The following is a 14731-nucleotide window of genomic DNA, read 5'->3' as shown; positions in this document are numbered from 1 at the left end:
CACTACGTGGCTGTTATGGATGGGCTGAAGCTCGGCTTCTCCACCCCTCTCTGGGACCCAGGGCAGCCCCCATCTGGAACATTGCCTGTCTATGTGGCACGTGGAAGGGAGAAGCCCAACACGTGTGTCGCCTCTGTGTACTTTTTTGTTGGCTAATATAAGTCATACAGCCACTCCTGAGTTCAGCAGTGCAAGGGTGGAAAATCCTCCTGCAAGAGGGGAAACTGAAAGGAAGAAAATTGTAATTGTTTATCATATAATCATGTAATTTACCAGCTAGTCATCCTGAGTCCCAGCTCTCGGTAGTGTCTGCACATAGTAAGCAATCTTGAATAAGAATATTATCACTACTCTCCCAAGTGCACTTGGGGCTCCCGTTCCCCCCTGTTTGGCTTAAAGAGGTGTCAGACCCAAAAAGTCCAGTTGTGCCTTATTTAGCTCAACATCTGGAGAGACTCAGCTGTACCACATATTTGTTCCTAAATCACCGAATTGCTCACTGAATTGGCCGCCAAGCCACCTTTTCCAGACAGAAGAGGAAAAATTTACTTGCAAAGAGAAAGAGAAGGTTCCTCTTGGCCGGGCTGAGGCCTGTTTTGGAGATCGGCCATAATAAACAGAGAAGATTTATAACAATGAAGACGCCCCAAACAGAGAGTAAAATGGAATTCCAGGGGATCGGCAGGGAGGAGTGGAAGGAAGGGCTGGTGTACCATCAGAAGGCTGTCATCTGCTGGCAGTGTGATCTCAGACAAGCTCCTCACTTCTTTGTGCCTCAGTTTCTTCATCTGTAAAAAGGGGTGGTTGTGGTGGGGATACTGAGTACCTCTCATTGAGATGAGAGGGGATGAGAAGAAAAGGCAATAATATATATGACGAGTCTTACAAACTATAAAAACCATTCCACCATGATTTAACAAAATCATTAAATTTAACAAAATTTAACAAAAAGTACGGCCGTGTATGAAATATATCTGATTATAACAATAATTTGGTAATAAACATGAAGATGGTTGTTGAGTTCCAAAAGCACCGAACAAACTCCCAGTTCTTAAAGCTCTTTCAAAGGGTTGCAAAGAAGAGAAAGTTATATTATTTAGGCGTTCAGTTGCTGACAATCATCTGACTCTCTAATTCAGCATTAGTCCCGGTTGACTAACTTTTTCTCTAGAAAATTAGGTGGAGCTTGCAAACACAGAGACACAGCATGGCTTCCTGGAACAAAGCAAGATATACCAAGTCTTGGGGCAAGACTGAGAGATCAAAGGCCAGGTGGGCTGCTTGCTTGGCTGCTTGGGCCCTTTGGTATCATTTCCGTATTTCACCCAGTTGGTGTTGCTCAACTTCCACTATCTCCATCATCAAAAAGTATTTTTAGTCCCTTTCATTACAGGAAACCTTTGGCATTGTTCTCAGGGTTGGTCAGATGGAACACGAGTTGTCCAATGTTAGTACGCCTGTAAATAAGGACTAGCAAAATCATCTTTATGTCTTGGAAGGAGTATTTACTCTCATCCGAAACTGCGTTTTGTATTTGACCGTTGGAGGGGACTAGACCAGATGCCCCCTCTAGTCCCCTAGCATGAAGGTGGCTTAGCCCTTTGCCAAGTAGGTGGCTTCCTAGGAAATTTTCTCTCACCTGCTAAGACTGGGGTAGGGGTCCGTCTTCCTCCTCCGTGTTCCTGCATCTATCACTGTCCTTGTCCCATTATTTACACCACAGATACTTAATCAAGTAGCACTTGCTCTGTGCCAGGTACTGTTCTAAGTGCTTGAAGTGTGTTAACTCAGGAGGCTGTCACACCAAACCTTATTTTTGGAATCCCCCTTTTCAAATGGAGAAATTGAGACACACAGAGGTTAAGTAGATTCCCTCAGGTTGCACACCTCAGGCTGTTATGAAGAGTAAATAAGGTAATGTCTGTAAAGTGTTTCATACTGTACCTGGTACATAGAAGGTGCTCTACAAGTGTTTATAAACAAACATGCAGAGTCTGAGACCGAGCCAGACTTCAAGGGGTTTGACACATCTGCACCAGCTGGGGGCCAGAGGCATGCTTTACCTACCCTCGTCTCAGCAGGTGGGAAGAAACTTCGATGCCGCCTCCTTAGCCTCTCTCTTGCAGTGGGATCTTGGCCATGTGAGTCCCTCCAGAGCCTGTGGTCCTCAGCTGTAGGAGGCATCTGATGATTGGGCAGACCTTGTCCAGGTTGAGTAACACGTGACAGTAAGTGCGGTTGTAGAAAATATGGCTAGAGAATTTGTCATCAACATCTAACTTTTAGGAAGAGCTCTGGGGTTGCAGGCTTGCTTGTGCTGTGGGAGATTTTTCTCTGCTGAATTCAGAGCTGCATCTGATAAAAAGGGGGCTCATATATACACTACTATATATAAAATAGATAACTGATAAGGACCTACTGTATAGCACAGGGAACTCTACTCAATACTCTGTAATGACCTATATGGGAGAAGAATCTAAAAAAGAGTGGCTCTGTGTGTATGTATAACTGACTCACTCTGCTGTACACCTGAAACTAACACAACATCGTAACTCAACTCTACTCCAATAAAATTTAAAAAAGGGGGGGCTCATTTCTGAGACATACGAATTCCTAGAACCTCAGAATCAGAGGCGGTGATGGCATCAGAAGCATGGTTGAAGGGCGTAGAGTGTACGGTTAGTGTGGGAGAATTCTTAAGTGTTAACTGCAATAGCATTTGAGGGGCCAGGAAACGTAAGTTCAGTCTCTTGGGGTCCTGGGGCAGCGTTGATGCTGGAGGAAGTTGGTGAGGTGGGTAGACGTGGCAGGAAAGTGGGGAAGGGAGTCAGTGAGGGAGGACCAGCCACCAGATGGCAGAGGTGTGGATTCCCCAGTCACCCATTTCTTGAGTGGGACACTGGTTATTACTGTTACCCAAGACAGTAGGTAATATTGAGTCCACCCAGCCCTTCTGCCATCTTCTCACCCTACCAGGGTCATGACAGATGTTTGATGGATGGCTGAAGGGGGGTCTAGAGAGATTAAACACTTCCCCACCTTCTCACAACCTTGCCGAAGTTGGGGAGTATTTGAACTTTGGATTCTGAGTCTCATACAGGATCCTTCTCAACCTTCCACGGATTCACGCGATATGAGCTTTTCCATTTCCCTTCTGACTTTGGAAAAACTGCTTCTCACTTCCTTCTTAAAGCTGACTCTACAAATATCAGCCCTTCTTGAAGCACTTCCTCATGGGGGTCAGTGAGGGGAGTGTGTCCCCCACTCCCCATGCTTCCACTTTCCCTCCACTCCCAGGAGAGAAGTATGAGGGGGAAGCCCATCTGCCTCTCTTTGCTCTTCTTTCCTCCCCCGCTAGAAAGAGAAGTGACTTTCTTTGGCTGGTGAGATTGGGGAAGGGCCTTCTCACCACTCTCCCTCAGAGCAGTCTGGCCTCTGGAAGCAGGCCTCCTCGACCTCCCTATGGAAGCAGACCAGGGGTTAAGGCTCCATCCCATCTTCTGGAAGATGGTTTGTCCCAAGATCGCAGTCAGGGGAAGATGTTCAGAAAGCCAACCATGTCTTAGATAGAAACCTCCACATTTTCCAAGCCTCACTGCCATAAATAAGGGGATCTGGTGGGGAGGCGAACATGCAAATAAGCAAATATAAAACTACAATGGTTATTGCAGTGGAAACACACAGCGTGCAGCAGAAGCGTGAAAGAATGTTGACAAGGGGTGAGTAGGTGGGAGGCCTTCATGGAAGAAGGAGGTTTGAGCTGGGAGGTTCCGAGCTATGGGGTTTGGGGCAAAGGAGTGGCATAGGGGGAATTGCCTTTTCATGAAATCAGTCTGGTGCGTGGAAAACGCATTGGAGGCAGGGTGGCAAAATCGGAGGTCTGGGGACAGGTGAGGATGCTGTTTGTCTGTTTGATGAGACTCTGATGAGGGGAGGGGTGGAAGGCATGGGGGTTGAGGAGAAGGGTTTGAAAGTACTAACGTAGCAATGTCACAGATTCATGTACCCTACACTCACATGAGCAAAGAAAAGTATCTACTTAATATTACGTGTCTACTGTGGACTGAATCATGTCCCCCTCCCCAGTTCATACATTGAAGCTCTCACTCCAATGCAATGGGAGTGTTTGGTTCTCCAACTTTAGCAGGCATCATAATCATCTGGGAGGTTTGTTAAAACCAAATTGCTGAGCCTCACTCACCCTCAGAGTTTCGGATTTAGTAAGTTTGGGGTGGGGCCTGGCATTTGCATTTCTAACAAAGTTTTCAGAAGATGCTGATGCGGTGGGTCATGGGCCCTACTTTGAGAACCACTGTCCTATAATATGGTATCAGCCTATCACGTCTCCCATTATCCCTCACTGGAAATACTGTACCAGTCCCCTCATTTGGATTCATATTTTTATTCTCATTCCATTTAATGGATTTTATTGTTTTCTGACTTCCTAGTAATTTTTTTAAAAATAAATTTATTTATTTATATCTTTGGCTGGCACAGGGAACTCTACTCAATACTGGGCTTTCTCTAGTTGCGGTGAGCGGGGGCTACTCTTCGTTGCGGTGCGCGGGCTTCTCATTGCAGTGGCTTCTCTTGTTTTGGAGAACGGACTCTAGGTGCGCGGGCTTCAGTAGTTGTGGCACATGGGCTCAGTAGTTGTGGCTCGTGGGCTCTAGCGCTCAGGCTCAGTAGTTGTGGCGCACAGGCTTAGTTGCTCCGCGGCATGTGGGATCTTCCTGGGCCAGGGTTTGAACCTGTGTCCTCTGCATTGGCAGGTGGATTCTTAACCACTGTGCCACTAGGGAAGCCCCCTCCTAGTAATTTTAAAAGCATCCTTCTTATATTTGGGAAAATCCCCACCTTACAAGTTTTAATCCCTGAATTTAGAACCTAGGAACCTCAAATTCCTAGCTTCCCACCAGGATGTAATCTGGTGGCCAGGCTCTGCCAATCAGCATGCTTAAGAGACTTTGATTCAGCAGTGAGCAGCTTGAAAAAGGAAAGTCTGTGCAGAACTTTTTTTTGGTTTTTTTTTTTTGAAACAGCAAAGGCGACAGCTTTGGGGGCAGCAAGGATGCCAAAGTGAAGTTCCACACACAGAAGTATCACCAATGGGGCATCAGCAGTGGGGGCTCCTCCCTTGTGGCTTTAGGAATTGTCCCCGGTTGCTCGATGCTGAGTCTTGTTTCTCAGGTCCTCCAAAAAAAATCTATGAGTTGCCCAATATTCTTTTAAAATAAAATCCTTCAAAAAAAAAAATTAAAATAAGTTTCTTTTTGCTAAACCAGCCAGAGTCAGCTTTGTTATTTGGAACTAAGAACTCTTGAGTGATACACACTTTTGGAATCCATTCTCTGTTGAGTAGAGATCATACCCTGATCTGATTCAGTCACATTTGAGGACACACCCCCACCCCCACACACACTTCTCACCTTAGTTCACAAAGCCCTCTGGGACCAGGCGTCCTCCTAAGGCTCCCACCCCATCTGGTATCACTCTCCTCCTTGCCCACGTCGACAGAGCCTCGCCTGCCATCATTCATTGACTCAAACATGCCAATCTTGTATCCACCGTAGGGCCTTAGCACATGCTGCTGCTTCTGCCTGGTGGTACTCCCTTTGGCTCTTCTCATGATTAACTCTTTGCTTGTTACTCAGAGCTCAGATTGCTCGGTATAAATGACTTGCCAGCAGAGAACGATTTCCTAAGTAGACAATCTAACATGGCCAATATCCAACATATCACAGACGTTTTGTCTTCTGCAGAGCACTAATCATGATTTGATGTTTTGTTATTTGTTCATTTGTTTCTGTGTGCCCTCTAAAGAAGATAAACTCTGTGAGAACAGGAGTCCTGTTTGCAGAGATTTTCTCCCAGACTGCTGCTTGTCGTTTCATTTTCTTACTGGTGTCTTGTGAAGCACAAAAGTTAAGTTTGATGAAGTTCAGTTTATCAATTTGTTCTTTTATGGGTCGTACTTGCGGTGTCATATTGATGAAATCTTTGCCTAACACAAGGTCTTGAAGATTTTTCTCCTATGTTGTCTTCTAAATGTGTTACTGTTTTAGCTCTTACATGTAAGTCTACAATCCAATTTGAGTTAAAGTTTGTGTATAACATGACGGTAAGGGTCTTTTTGCCTCTGATTATCCAGTTGTCCCAGCACTAACTGTTACAAAGGCTATCCTTTCACCAGTGAATTGTGTTGGTACCTTTGTTGAAAATCAATTGACCATAAATGTAACAATAAATATAAGCATTTATTTCTGGACCCTCAATCTTACATGTCTGTTTAGTGATCTGCTTTTGCATCATATGTCTCTTTAATCTTTCTAGAATTTATTTTGATTCAGGGCATGAATTTAGGGCTGAAATAGAGTTTTTCCTCCTCTTCAAGATGTCTAATGAATATCCTGCCATTGTTTATTGAATAATCCTTTCCTTCTCCATTGATTTGTTATGTTTATTAAATGTTTAAAAGACATTTTTATAGAAACATCCTGCACGTTACTGTGACTCACCCCATTTTTTCCCCATCCAGCATTTGAGAAGCCCCTAATCCTGTGTTCTGTTTAACCAAATAACAACAATTGTCCCTGCCTCAAAAGAACTTACATCGGCAAATAGGAAGAGGACGTTGACATATGAGAATAAACACAGAACAGATATTTGCATTGGACCTCAAAAAGGGTTAGTACATTTGTGGAACAGTCACTGAAATGAAGGGATTCTCAGGGGAGTTTCATGTTTACTTTGGGTGTGGCTGTGGACACTTCATCTTTAAGTCACCTAATTCCTGCTCGGATACGTCCCACCTTTTTGTCTGACACTAGTTTTTTTTTTTTAGTATTACCATTTATTGGTGACAAACACTAAGTTTGACTTACATTGCATGGGGAGAAAAAACTTCCTGTGTAAACAATAAATCAGAGCAGTAGTTAACTCGCAAGGCTACTGCGCTTTTCGTCTGGATCATGTGCAGGACCTTGATGGACACATTTCTGTGCATAGCAGCACGACCTCAAAAACAACACAGTTTAGAGATAAACATGGTGTCTGACACTATTTTAATCTTCTGGTGGTGTCTGTGAGATTTTTAAACACTAAATGACTATGAAATTCTGCAGGAAGACTCCACCCACTCCAACAGAGTTTAAAAGTTCATTTTTCTCAATGAAGACACCCAAGACACATTTGTAGAGTTTCCAGAGGACCTAAGGCAGAGAGGAGCAGCTTGTTTGTTTTTGTTTTATAAATGTATTTATTTATTTTTGGCAGCGTTGGGTCTTTGTTTCTGCACACGGGCTTTCTCTAGTTGCGGCGAGGGGGGGCTAGTCTTCGTTGTGGTGCGCGGGCTTCTCATTGCGGTGGCTTCTCTTGTGGAGCATGGGTTCTAGGCGCGCGGCTTCAGTAGTTGTGGCTCTCGGGCTCTGGAGCACAGGCTCAGTAGTTGTGGCACACGGGCTTAGTTGCTCTGCGGCATGTGGGATCTTCCTGAGCCAGGGCTCAAACCCATGTCCCTGCATTGGCAGGCGGATTCTTAACGACTGCGCCACCAGGGAAGTCCCAGAGAGGAGGAGCTTGTATAAGTGTTGATCCAACTAAGGTTCAATTGGACTTGACAGGCTGGAAGCACTGTTGAAAACAAGAAGATGAAATAAAACTCTGAAAAATGTAAACGACTGCACTTTGTTTCAAAAAAAAAAAATCAATGTCAGGGTGAGGGAGGCTTCATAAAAAGAATGAAATTTTAGCCGCCTGAAAACTCAGTGTGGTTGTATTGACTTAGGCTTATTCTATTTGCAAGGAGCAGTGACACACACTGGACTAGAGACGCTAGGGAAGAGTTAAGGAATCACAGAGAAGGAACACAGGGAATCAATTTCACCTGACCCGTAGCCAGGCTAGTCTCTCCAGCAATACAATGGAACTGCATCTAGCTTGGCACTGGGTCAAAGGCACCACCACTACCACTGCCGCCAACAACTACATGAAACAAAACATATTTAAAAACACCCGGGGAGGGCTTCCCTGGTGGTACAGTGGTTAAGAACGTGCCTGCCAATGCAGGAGACACAGGTTCGAGCCCTGGTCCAGGAAGATCCCACATGCCATGGAGCAACTAAGCCCGTGCGCCACAATTACTGAGCCTGCGCTCTAGAGCCTGCGAGCCACAACTACTGAAGCCCGTGTGCCTAGAGCCCGTGCTCCACAACAGGAGAAGCCACCGCAACGAGAAGCCCGTGCGCACCGCAACAAAGAGTAGCCCCCGCTCACCGCAACTAGAGAAAGCCCGCGCTCAGCAATGAAGACCCAGCACAGCCAAAAATAAAATAAATAAATTAATTAAAAAAATAAAAATAAAAACACCCAAAACTTGTCCAAATTTCCCAAGTCATCAGGAACTGGGTTCTTGGTAGCTCATCCTAAGAATTAACTTATTCTATTTCTTTTTGCCTTTCCCTTCCTGGGATTTTGAGGACAATGTCTAGTTTAGGTAGTAAGTGGTTTAGAAATAAATGAAAATTTGTTTTCTTTCCCTCTTGCTCACTTTCCCTCTATAAAGAAATTAGAGCAAACAAATCACTGGCAGTTTTGTTAAAATCTTGAGTTGCATTTTGCAAGTTGTTTATACCGATTATAGAGGTGAATTTATTAAAAATTCAAGCTACGTGAGAACTTTATAGATACTTTGTATACTAAAATGTTTTTTAGTTTTACACATACTATTTTGTAACCTTTTGAAATTTAATGCGTAATGAAGCATTTATCTTTTCATTAAATATTTTTCTATAATAGTGGTTTTTGAATCTTTTTAGCAGTGAACTTTAAAAAAAATATGAAATCTTAATGACTATTGCTGTGTAACAAAGCATTTTAAACTTAGTGGCTCACAAAAGTTATGATTGTTTATCCTTCACGATTCTGCAAATTCTAGAGGCTCTGCAAGGAAAAACTCGTCTCTGCTGTACGTGATGTCCGATATGGAGGCTCTGGCAGCCACTTTCACGTGCCTCCACTCACATGTGCCTCCACTCACATGGGGGCACACACCACCTAGGGCCCTGAAAGCCATTCATTGGAAAAACTTTGGCTTTAGCCCTTTGTGAGATGGGAAAAAACTGGAGGCTTTTTTTTTTTTCAAACCATTCCCTAGGTAACCTCTGGGAACTATGCCTCCTGTTTCCAATCATTTTATTTATTTATTTATTTATTTATTTATTTTTGGCCCGCGTTAGGTCTTTGTTGCTGTGCGTGGGCTTTCTCTAGTTGCAGTGAGCGGGGGCTACTCTTCATTGTGGTGCGCGGACTTCTCATTGCGGTGGCTTCTCTTGCTGCAGAGCACGGGATCTAGGTGCGCGGGCTTCAGTAGTTGTGGCGCACGGGCTCAGTAGTTGTGGCGCACGGGCTTAGCTGCTCCATGGCATGTGGGATCTTCCTGGGCCAGGGCTTGAACCCGTGTCCCCTGCATTGGCCGGCGGCATCTTAACCACTGCGCCACCAGGGAATTCCAAAACTGGAGGCTTTTGAGCACAAGAGCGACATGATACAACTTAGTGTTCACAGGATTACCTTGGCTGCTGTGTTGAGAATAAACTCAAAAAGGGGTGGGCTAGCAGAGGTGGCAGAAGGGGGACCAGGTAGGAAGCAAATGCCATAACCCAGGTGAGAGACCATGGTGGCTTTGGACCAATGAGGCAGCAAGGGGAGGTGATCAGATGTGACTGGATTTGGGTTAGTATTCACCTGTGCTTTCTCCTACCTATTTCATGGAATTATTGTGCTATGTGAAGTTAATTTGGGTGTAAGTTTGAGGTAGTCATCAACTAGACAAATATTTCTCGACCGTCTAGTCTTCATCTTGTACTTTCACAGTGTGGGAAACCCACTGGCTACTCAAGAAGTATCTGTCGTTTTGACAATTAGCTTAGCTCAGATAATATTTGAGCACCTGCTCATAAATCCACTGGTCCTCTCCTCTGGTAGGGATGTGACACTAATTAACACTTTGTGATTTAGCCCCTTTCACAGTAAAGCCAGCTCTTCCCCAGCCGGGAGTGTACTCCCACAGTGGGCTGAAACTGCATCTACATGATCCTTTTGAGCCACCATCTTCCCCTCACAGCTGCCCCGTGAGGGCTCAACAGAAATGGGTTGAACTAAATTGCCTCCCATCTGCCTCCATGAAGGTTGGAGTGATGTGGAGTGAGATTCCTAAGAATAGATCCAATTCTTGGAAGCCTCTGAGCGCTGGCATATTCTCCTGGGCTACGTTTGCCTTTTTTCTTTTCTCTCTTTCCCCCTTCAGGGACCCCCAGTGTTCTGCAGCTGTTACATCAGCCGGCTGCCCCGGCTGCCAGATGAGCAGAACAAAAGATGCAACTTGGAGACTATTCACATCTGTACTTCTCATAAGCAAACAGAACAGATGCCCTTAGCAACGGGGCTCTCCGGCTCAGGGCAGGGGAAATGTACCCTGAAGGGGGAAGTTTCCCTTCTAAGAGCTGACAGAGCCACTTAGGATGACAAGGAACTTCATGAAACAGAACATTAAACTTTCCTGAACTACAAAGCCTGGGAGGTTTAAGCTGAGAGTCAACAGAGAGGTCCTAATCTATATAAACACTCTGTATGCAAATGCTGGCATAGCTTTGGGTCTTGTTTGGATCGAGGTTTTCACTGCTTCCCTCAGCAGAGAGGGCTAGGAAGGCAAAAAGAGATGCTGTGTTTTTCTTCTGAACTCAGGGGTAGCGAGTACTTCCTAGGAATTCCTTGGTGCTGGCCGGTTCCCACCCTCGGGCCTGTGCTCCAGCCTGGCCTTCCTGGGTCCTATACTTCTTGCCCTCGGAGGGGAGCCGGTCACTCAAGGAGGGCCCTCCCTGCCCCCTTCTCTCTCTTGAAGGCTGTCGGCCCAGAGCCCAGCGCTGAGTGAGACAGAGCAGAGCTGGGTAGGAACACCCACGCACTAATAACAACTACAAGTACAAATTCATTATTTACTGTGGGCCAGACAGGCATTATTCTTTTATTTAATTCTTAACAACACCCCGGTGACGTAGGTAGGATTCTTGCTCTTGTTTTATAGACAAGCAGACCGAGGCCCAAGGCGGAACAGTCAGTTGTCCTGGGTCACAGAGGCGGTCAGCCACAAAGCCAGAATTTGGTCCAGTCGTATTCCCAAGCATGGTTTCTTCGCTGTCAAGCTACAACTTGCCCTGACTCTCATTTTTGGGATGGAAAAAGGCGATGAACTGCTTAGAGATGTTAAGGAAACAGAAAGCAGAAAATTTCCTTCCTATAGGATCATCCTCTTCTGCCTTCCTCAAATATTACAAACCTTTTTTTTTGTGTGTGTGTGGAGAGGAGTCGTGGACAACTTCTGTTTGGACATCCATTTCTCTACATGGCTCTGTTTCTGCCTCTGGGGGGTGGCCCTTGACCCAGACCTTGCTAATCCCAACACTGGTGACTATTACGTAGCAAGGAGATTGGATTGAGGGCTTTTGTTTGAGCCTGTAGGGAAGTAGTTCCATTCTTTTCTCACTAATTTTGAGCCAGGGAGGAGGCAGCTCCTGCAGCTATTGGCAGCCATTTTGTGAGAATGAGTAGCGATCAGTCTGAGAATGGAGTTAACAGATCAAGCAGAGAAAGTTGACAGAGTGACACTAGAGCCTGACCTCACTCTTTGAGCATCTGAACCGAGCCATGCACTCTTCAGTTATATGCACTCATAACATCGCATTTTTGGTGAGATTTGGCGCTCCAAATCTGAGTTTGGGGCAGGTTTACTGCTACTTGTAACCAAGGGAATCCCAGTGGCTACATTCAACCTGTAAATGTGTGGTTGGTGCCACACTCTGGGCTGTAACTGGGCAATTAAAAAGGCCCTTGGAGATTTCCCTGGTGGCACAGTGGTTAAGTCTCCACATTCCCAATGCAGGGGGCCCGGGTTCTATCCCTGGTCAGGGAACTAGATCCCACATGCATGCCGCAGCTGGGAGTTTGCATGCCACAACTAAGGGGCCCACCTGCCGCAACTAAGACCCAGTGCAACCAAATAAATAAGTAAAATATTTACAAAAAAAAAAAAAAAAAAGGCCCCTGGGTCTCAGCTGGGAGCTCAGAGGCTTGGGGAGAGCTGCAGGGCTTGGGGGAAATATGGATTAGGGCCACGGGAGCAGTATTAGCAAATACTCTACCAAGCACCAAGTAGTGTTTTGAGTGCTTTTATACTTATTAGCCAGTTTAAGTTGCCATTGTCACCATTTTTTAAAAAGATGGAAACCAAGGCACAGAGAGGTTAGCGAACATGTCCAGGATCACACAGCTCTCATATTGGGGGTGTAGTGGTGCTGGGTTCCAAATGCAGCCACCTTGCTCTGGGTGTACCCTCTGCATTCTGCCCCACCACCACTCCTGACCTCCATTGAGGGAGCGGAGGCTCCAAGTGCATTCACGGGACACAGGGATATTCTTGTGGAATAGAGTCTTTTTAAAAAAGAATTATTTTCTTTAACTTTTAACAATGAAATACAGAAACATGGGTGAAAATTCAAGGGCATTGGTTAAGGAAATTCTGAACCACACAAGTAGAGACAAAGACTCTCATCCTTTTGGTTTTCCCTCGGACTTGCTGATCGACCCATGACACCAAGGAGAACAGGAAACAGGGGGCCATGGACAGGCACCCACTTGGCCAACTCTGTGCAGTGCCCCTGCTCTCCAGGCCCCATTTACCTCTGTCTGTTCCTGCCTGTTTCTCCAGGCTCTGCCCTTCCTAGACCCCAGAGGCAGCCCACTGAGAGCTCCCCAGTGAGGCCTGCCCATCCCCATTTCAGAGGGGCCTCACTTAGGGCTGGAGGGAAGGCCTTGGTCCAGCCCTTGTAGGGACTCGGCTTCCCTGAGGCTCTCAGAGCTGGAGGGTGAACTCTGGCTCTCATCCGCCTCTCCTTCTGCAGCTGGGAGCCTGGCCCACTGTAGATGCAAAGTGTTGAGCGATTAGAGACGGGTGAGCGTTGGTCTCCTGGTTTGCTCACTGCCGCTTCCCCATTGGATCTTAGCTCCTGGTCGCCCCAGTAGCCAAGGAGCTGCCTTGTGTTGAGTTCAACTGTGTGCCAGGCATTGTCCTAAGCTTTTAACATGCATTTATTCATCACAACAATCTTATAAGGGAGGAATTATTGTTATTCCTGTTTTCCAGGTGAGGAACCTGAACCTCTTAAGAGATTCTTTGAGGGAACACAGCTAGTATGTTTTGGAGCTAGAGACTGGAGGTTGGGACTCTACCCCTCATGGACTCACCCCTTGGGGAGGGACCGTCTCCCTAAAACCCTGCTGCTGTGATGTGTTCCCTTCTCTTGGAACTTGAGGTGCTGGCAGTCGCCTGATTTGCCCCTGAGCTGGCCCAGCCCATTGGCTGTCCTGGCTTGTGGACTGTTACTCTGTTGTCCCCCAGGCCCACCTCTCTCCCCCATCTTGGGTGCAGACCAATCTCAGGTGGTCCTAGCTGTCTCCAGCTTCTCGCCTGGCACACCAAGGAACCACTAAGCCTCACACCTTGTCTCAAATCCTGCTCCCAGGAGGGGCTGTGTTGTGACCTTGAGTTCTTGTACTGACTCACTGGTCGTGAGATTGGCCCTCAGGCCTCATCTCATCTTGTCCTCCGGGTCAGGATAGAAGTGCAGAGGAGGAGCCAGCAGGACTGCTTACAGGCAGCCCTCCCAAGTGTCTATGAAATGGCTTGAGGTGTCCCAGATGGGTCACTAACACGAGGTGGCCTCTGCCCCCAGCCCTGGAACTCACTCTGAACATGATGGTTTGTACCTCTGGAAAGACGCAGGATTCCAGAGCGGTGATATTTCCTTGGCTGTACTTGGTGGGGATTATCACTCTTAGCCAACTCTTGATTATCTGTGGGAGAAGGGAGAGGATGGACATTGACATTTCCAAATAATTTTGGAACATATTCTGGCCAACAGCTCTGAGTGTCCCCTGTCGGACCTCTTTCCAGAGCAGCTACCAAGAAGTCAAATTCCCAGACTTGGCTTTCAAATCCTTTCTTTTTTTCTTCTCTCCTCTTTTTTCCCCTGTGAGAAAGAGGCCTCCAGCAATGGACAGGGAACGAGAACAGCAAGAGGACTAATATAGCAGAGTACTCTGTTGTAATTAACAGAAAATCCAACTCCAACTGGCTTAAATAGTGGAAGACATTTAGTTAGAAGAATAAAAGGTCTGGTGGTTGGGATGATATCAGGTAAGGTTTGCTCCAGCAATGGAGGGAACCAGGGCTCCATTTCTCTCCTTCTGCATCCCACAGCATGGAGTCTATCCTTAGATTTCACCTGGTGGTCCCCTGGCTGTTCCAGGCTCTTGCTTCATGCTAGCCAATAGCTATGAAGTGTCAGACCTCACACTCTCTGAAGGAAGATATCATGTCTTCTTTAGTTCCTGTTACTGACCCTTTTGAGTTGGGCCCCAATAAGGGTCCTCCTGCCCGGTATTGCTTGCACCAATAGAATGAAGCGGAGTTTGGTTCAGAAGCAAAGGAAAGCTTCATTCTTGGATCAGAGAATGGAAAGGTGTGAGCTCACACTCTACAGCACACACTTTCCCTGACAGGCAGTGGACGGGGCTGCTTTATAGGGGTCTGGGCTGGGGGGGAGGGGCCAGAGTTAAGTGCAGGCACAGCCTCTCTGCATGCAGCCTACTGCTGCTGCCATCTTGGGTTGAGGTG

Source organism: Neophocaena asiaeorientalis, unplaced genomic scaffold (assembly GCF_003031525.2).
Source record: "Neophocaena asiaeorientalis asiaeorientalis breed wild unplaced genomic scaffold, Neophocaena_asiaeorientalis_V1.1 scaffold397, whole genome shotgun sequence".
NCBI classification, from domain to species: Eukaryota; Metazoa; Chordata; class Mammalia; order Artiodactyla; family Phocoenidae; genus Neophocaena; species Neophocaena asiaeorientalis.
The sequence above is the reverse complement of the archived record's forward strand: the minus strand, read 5'-3'. Positions refer to the sequence as shown.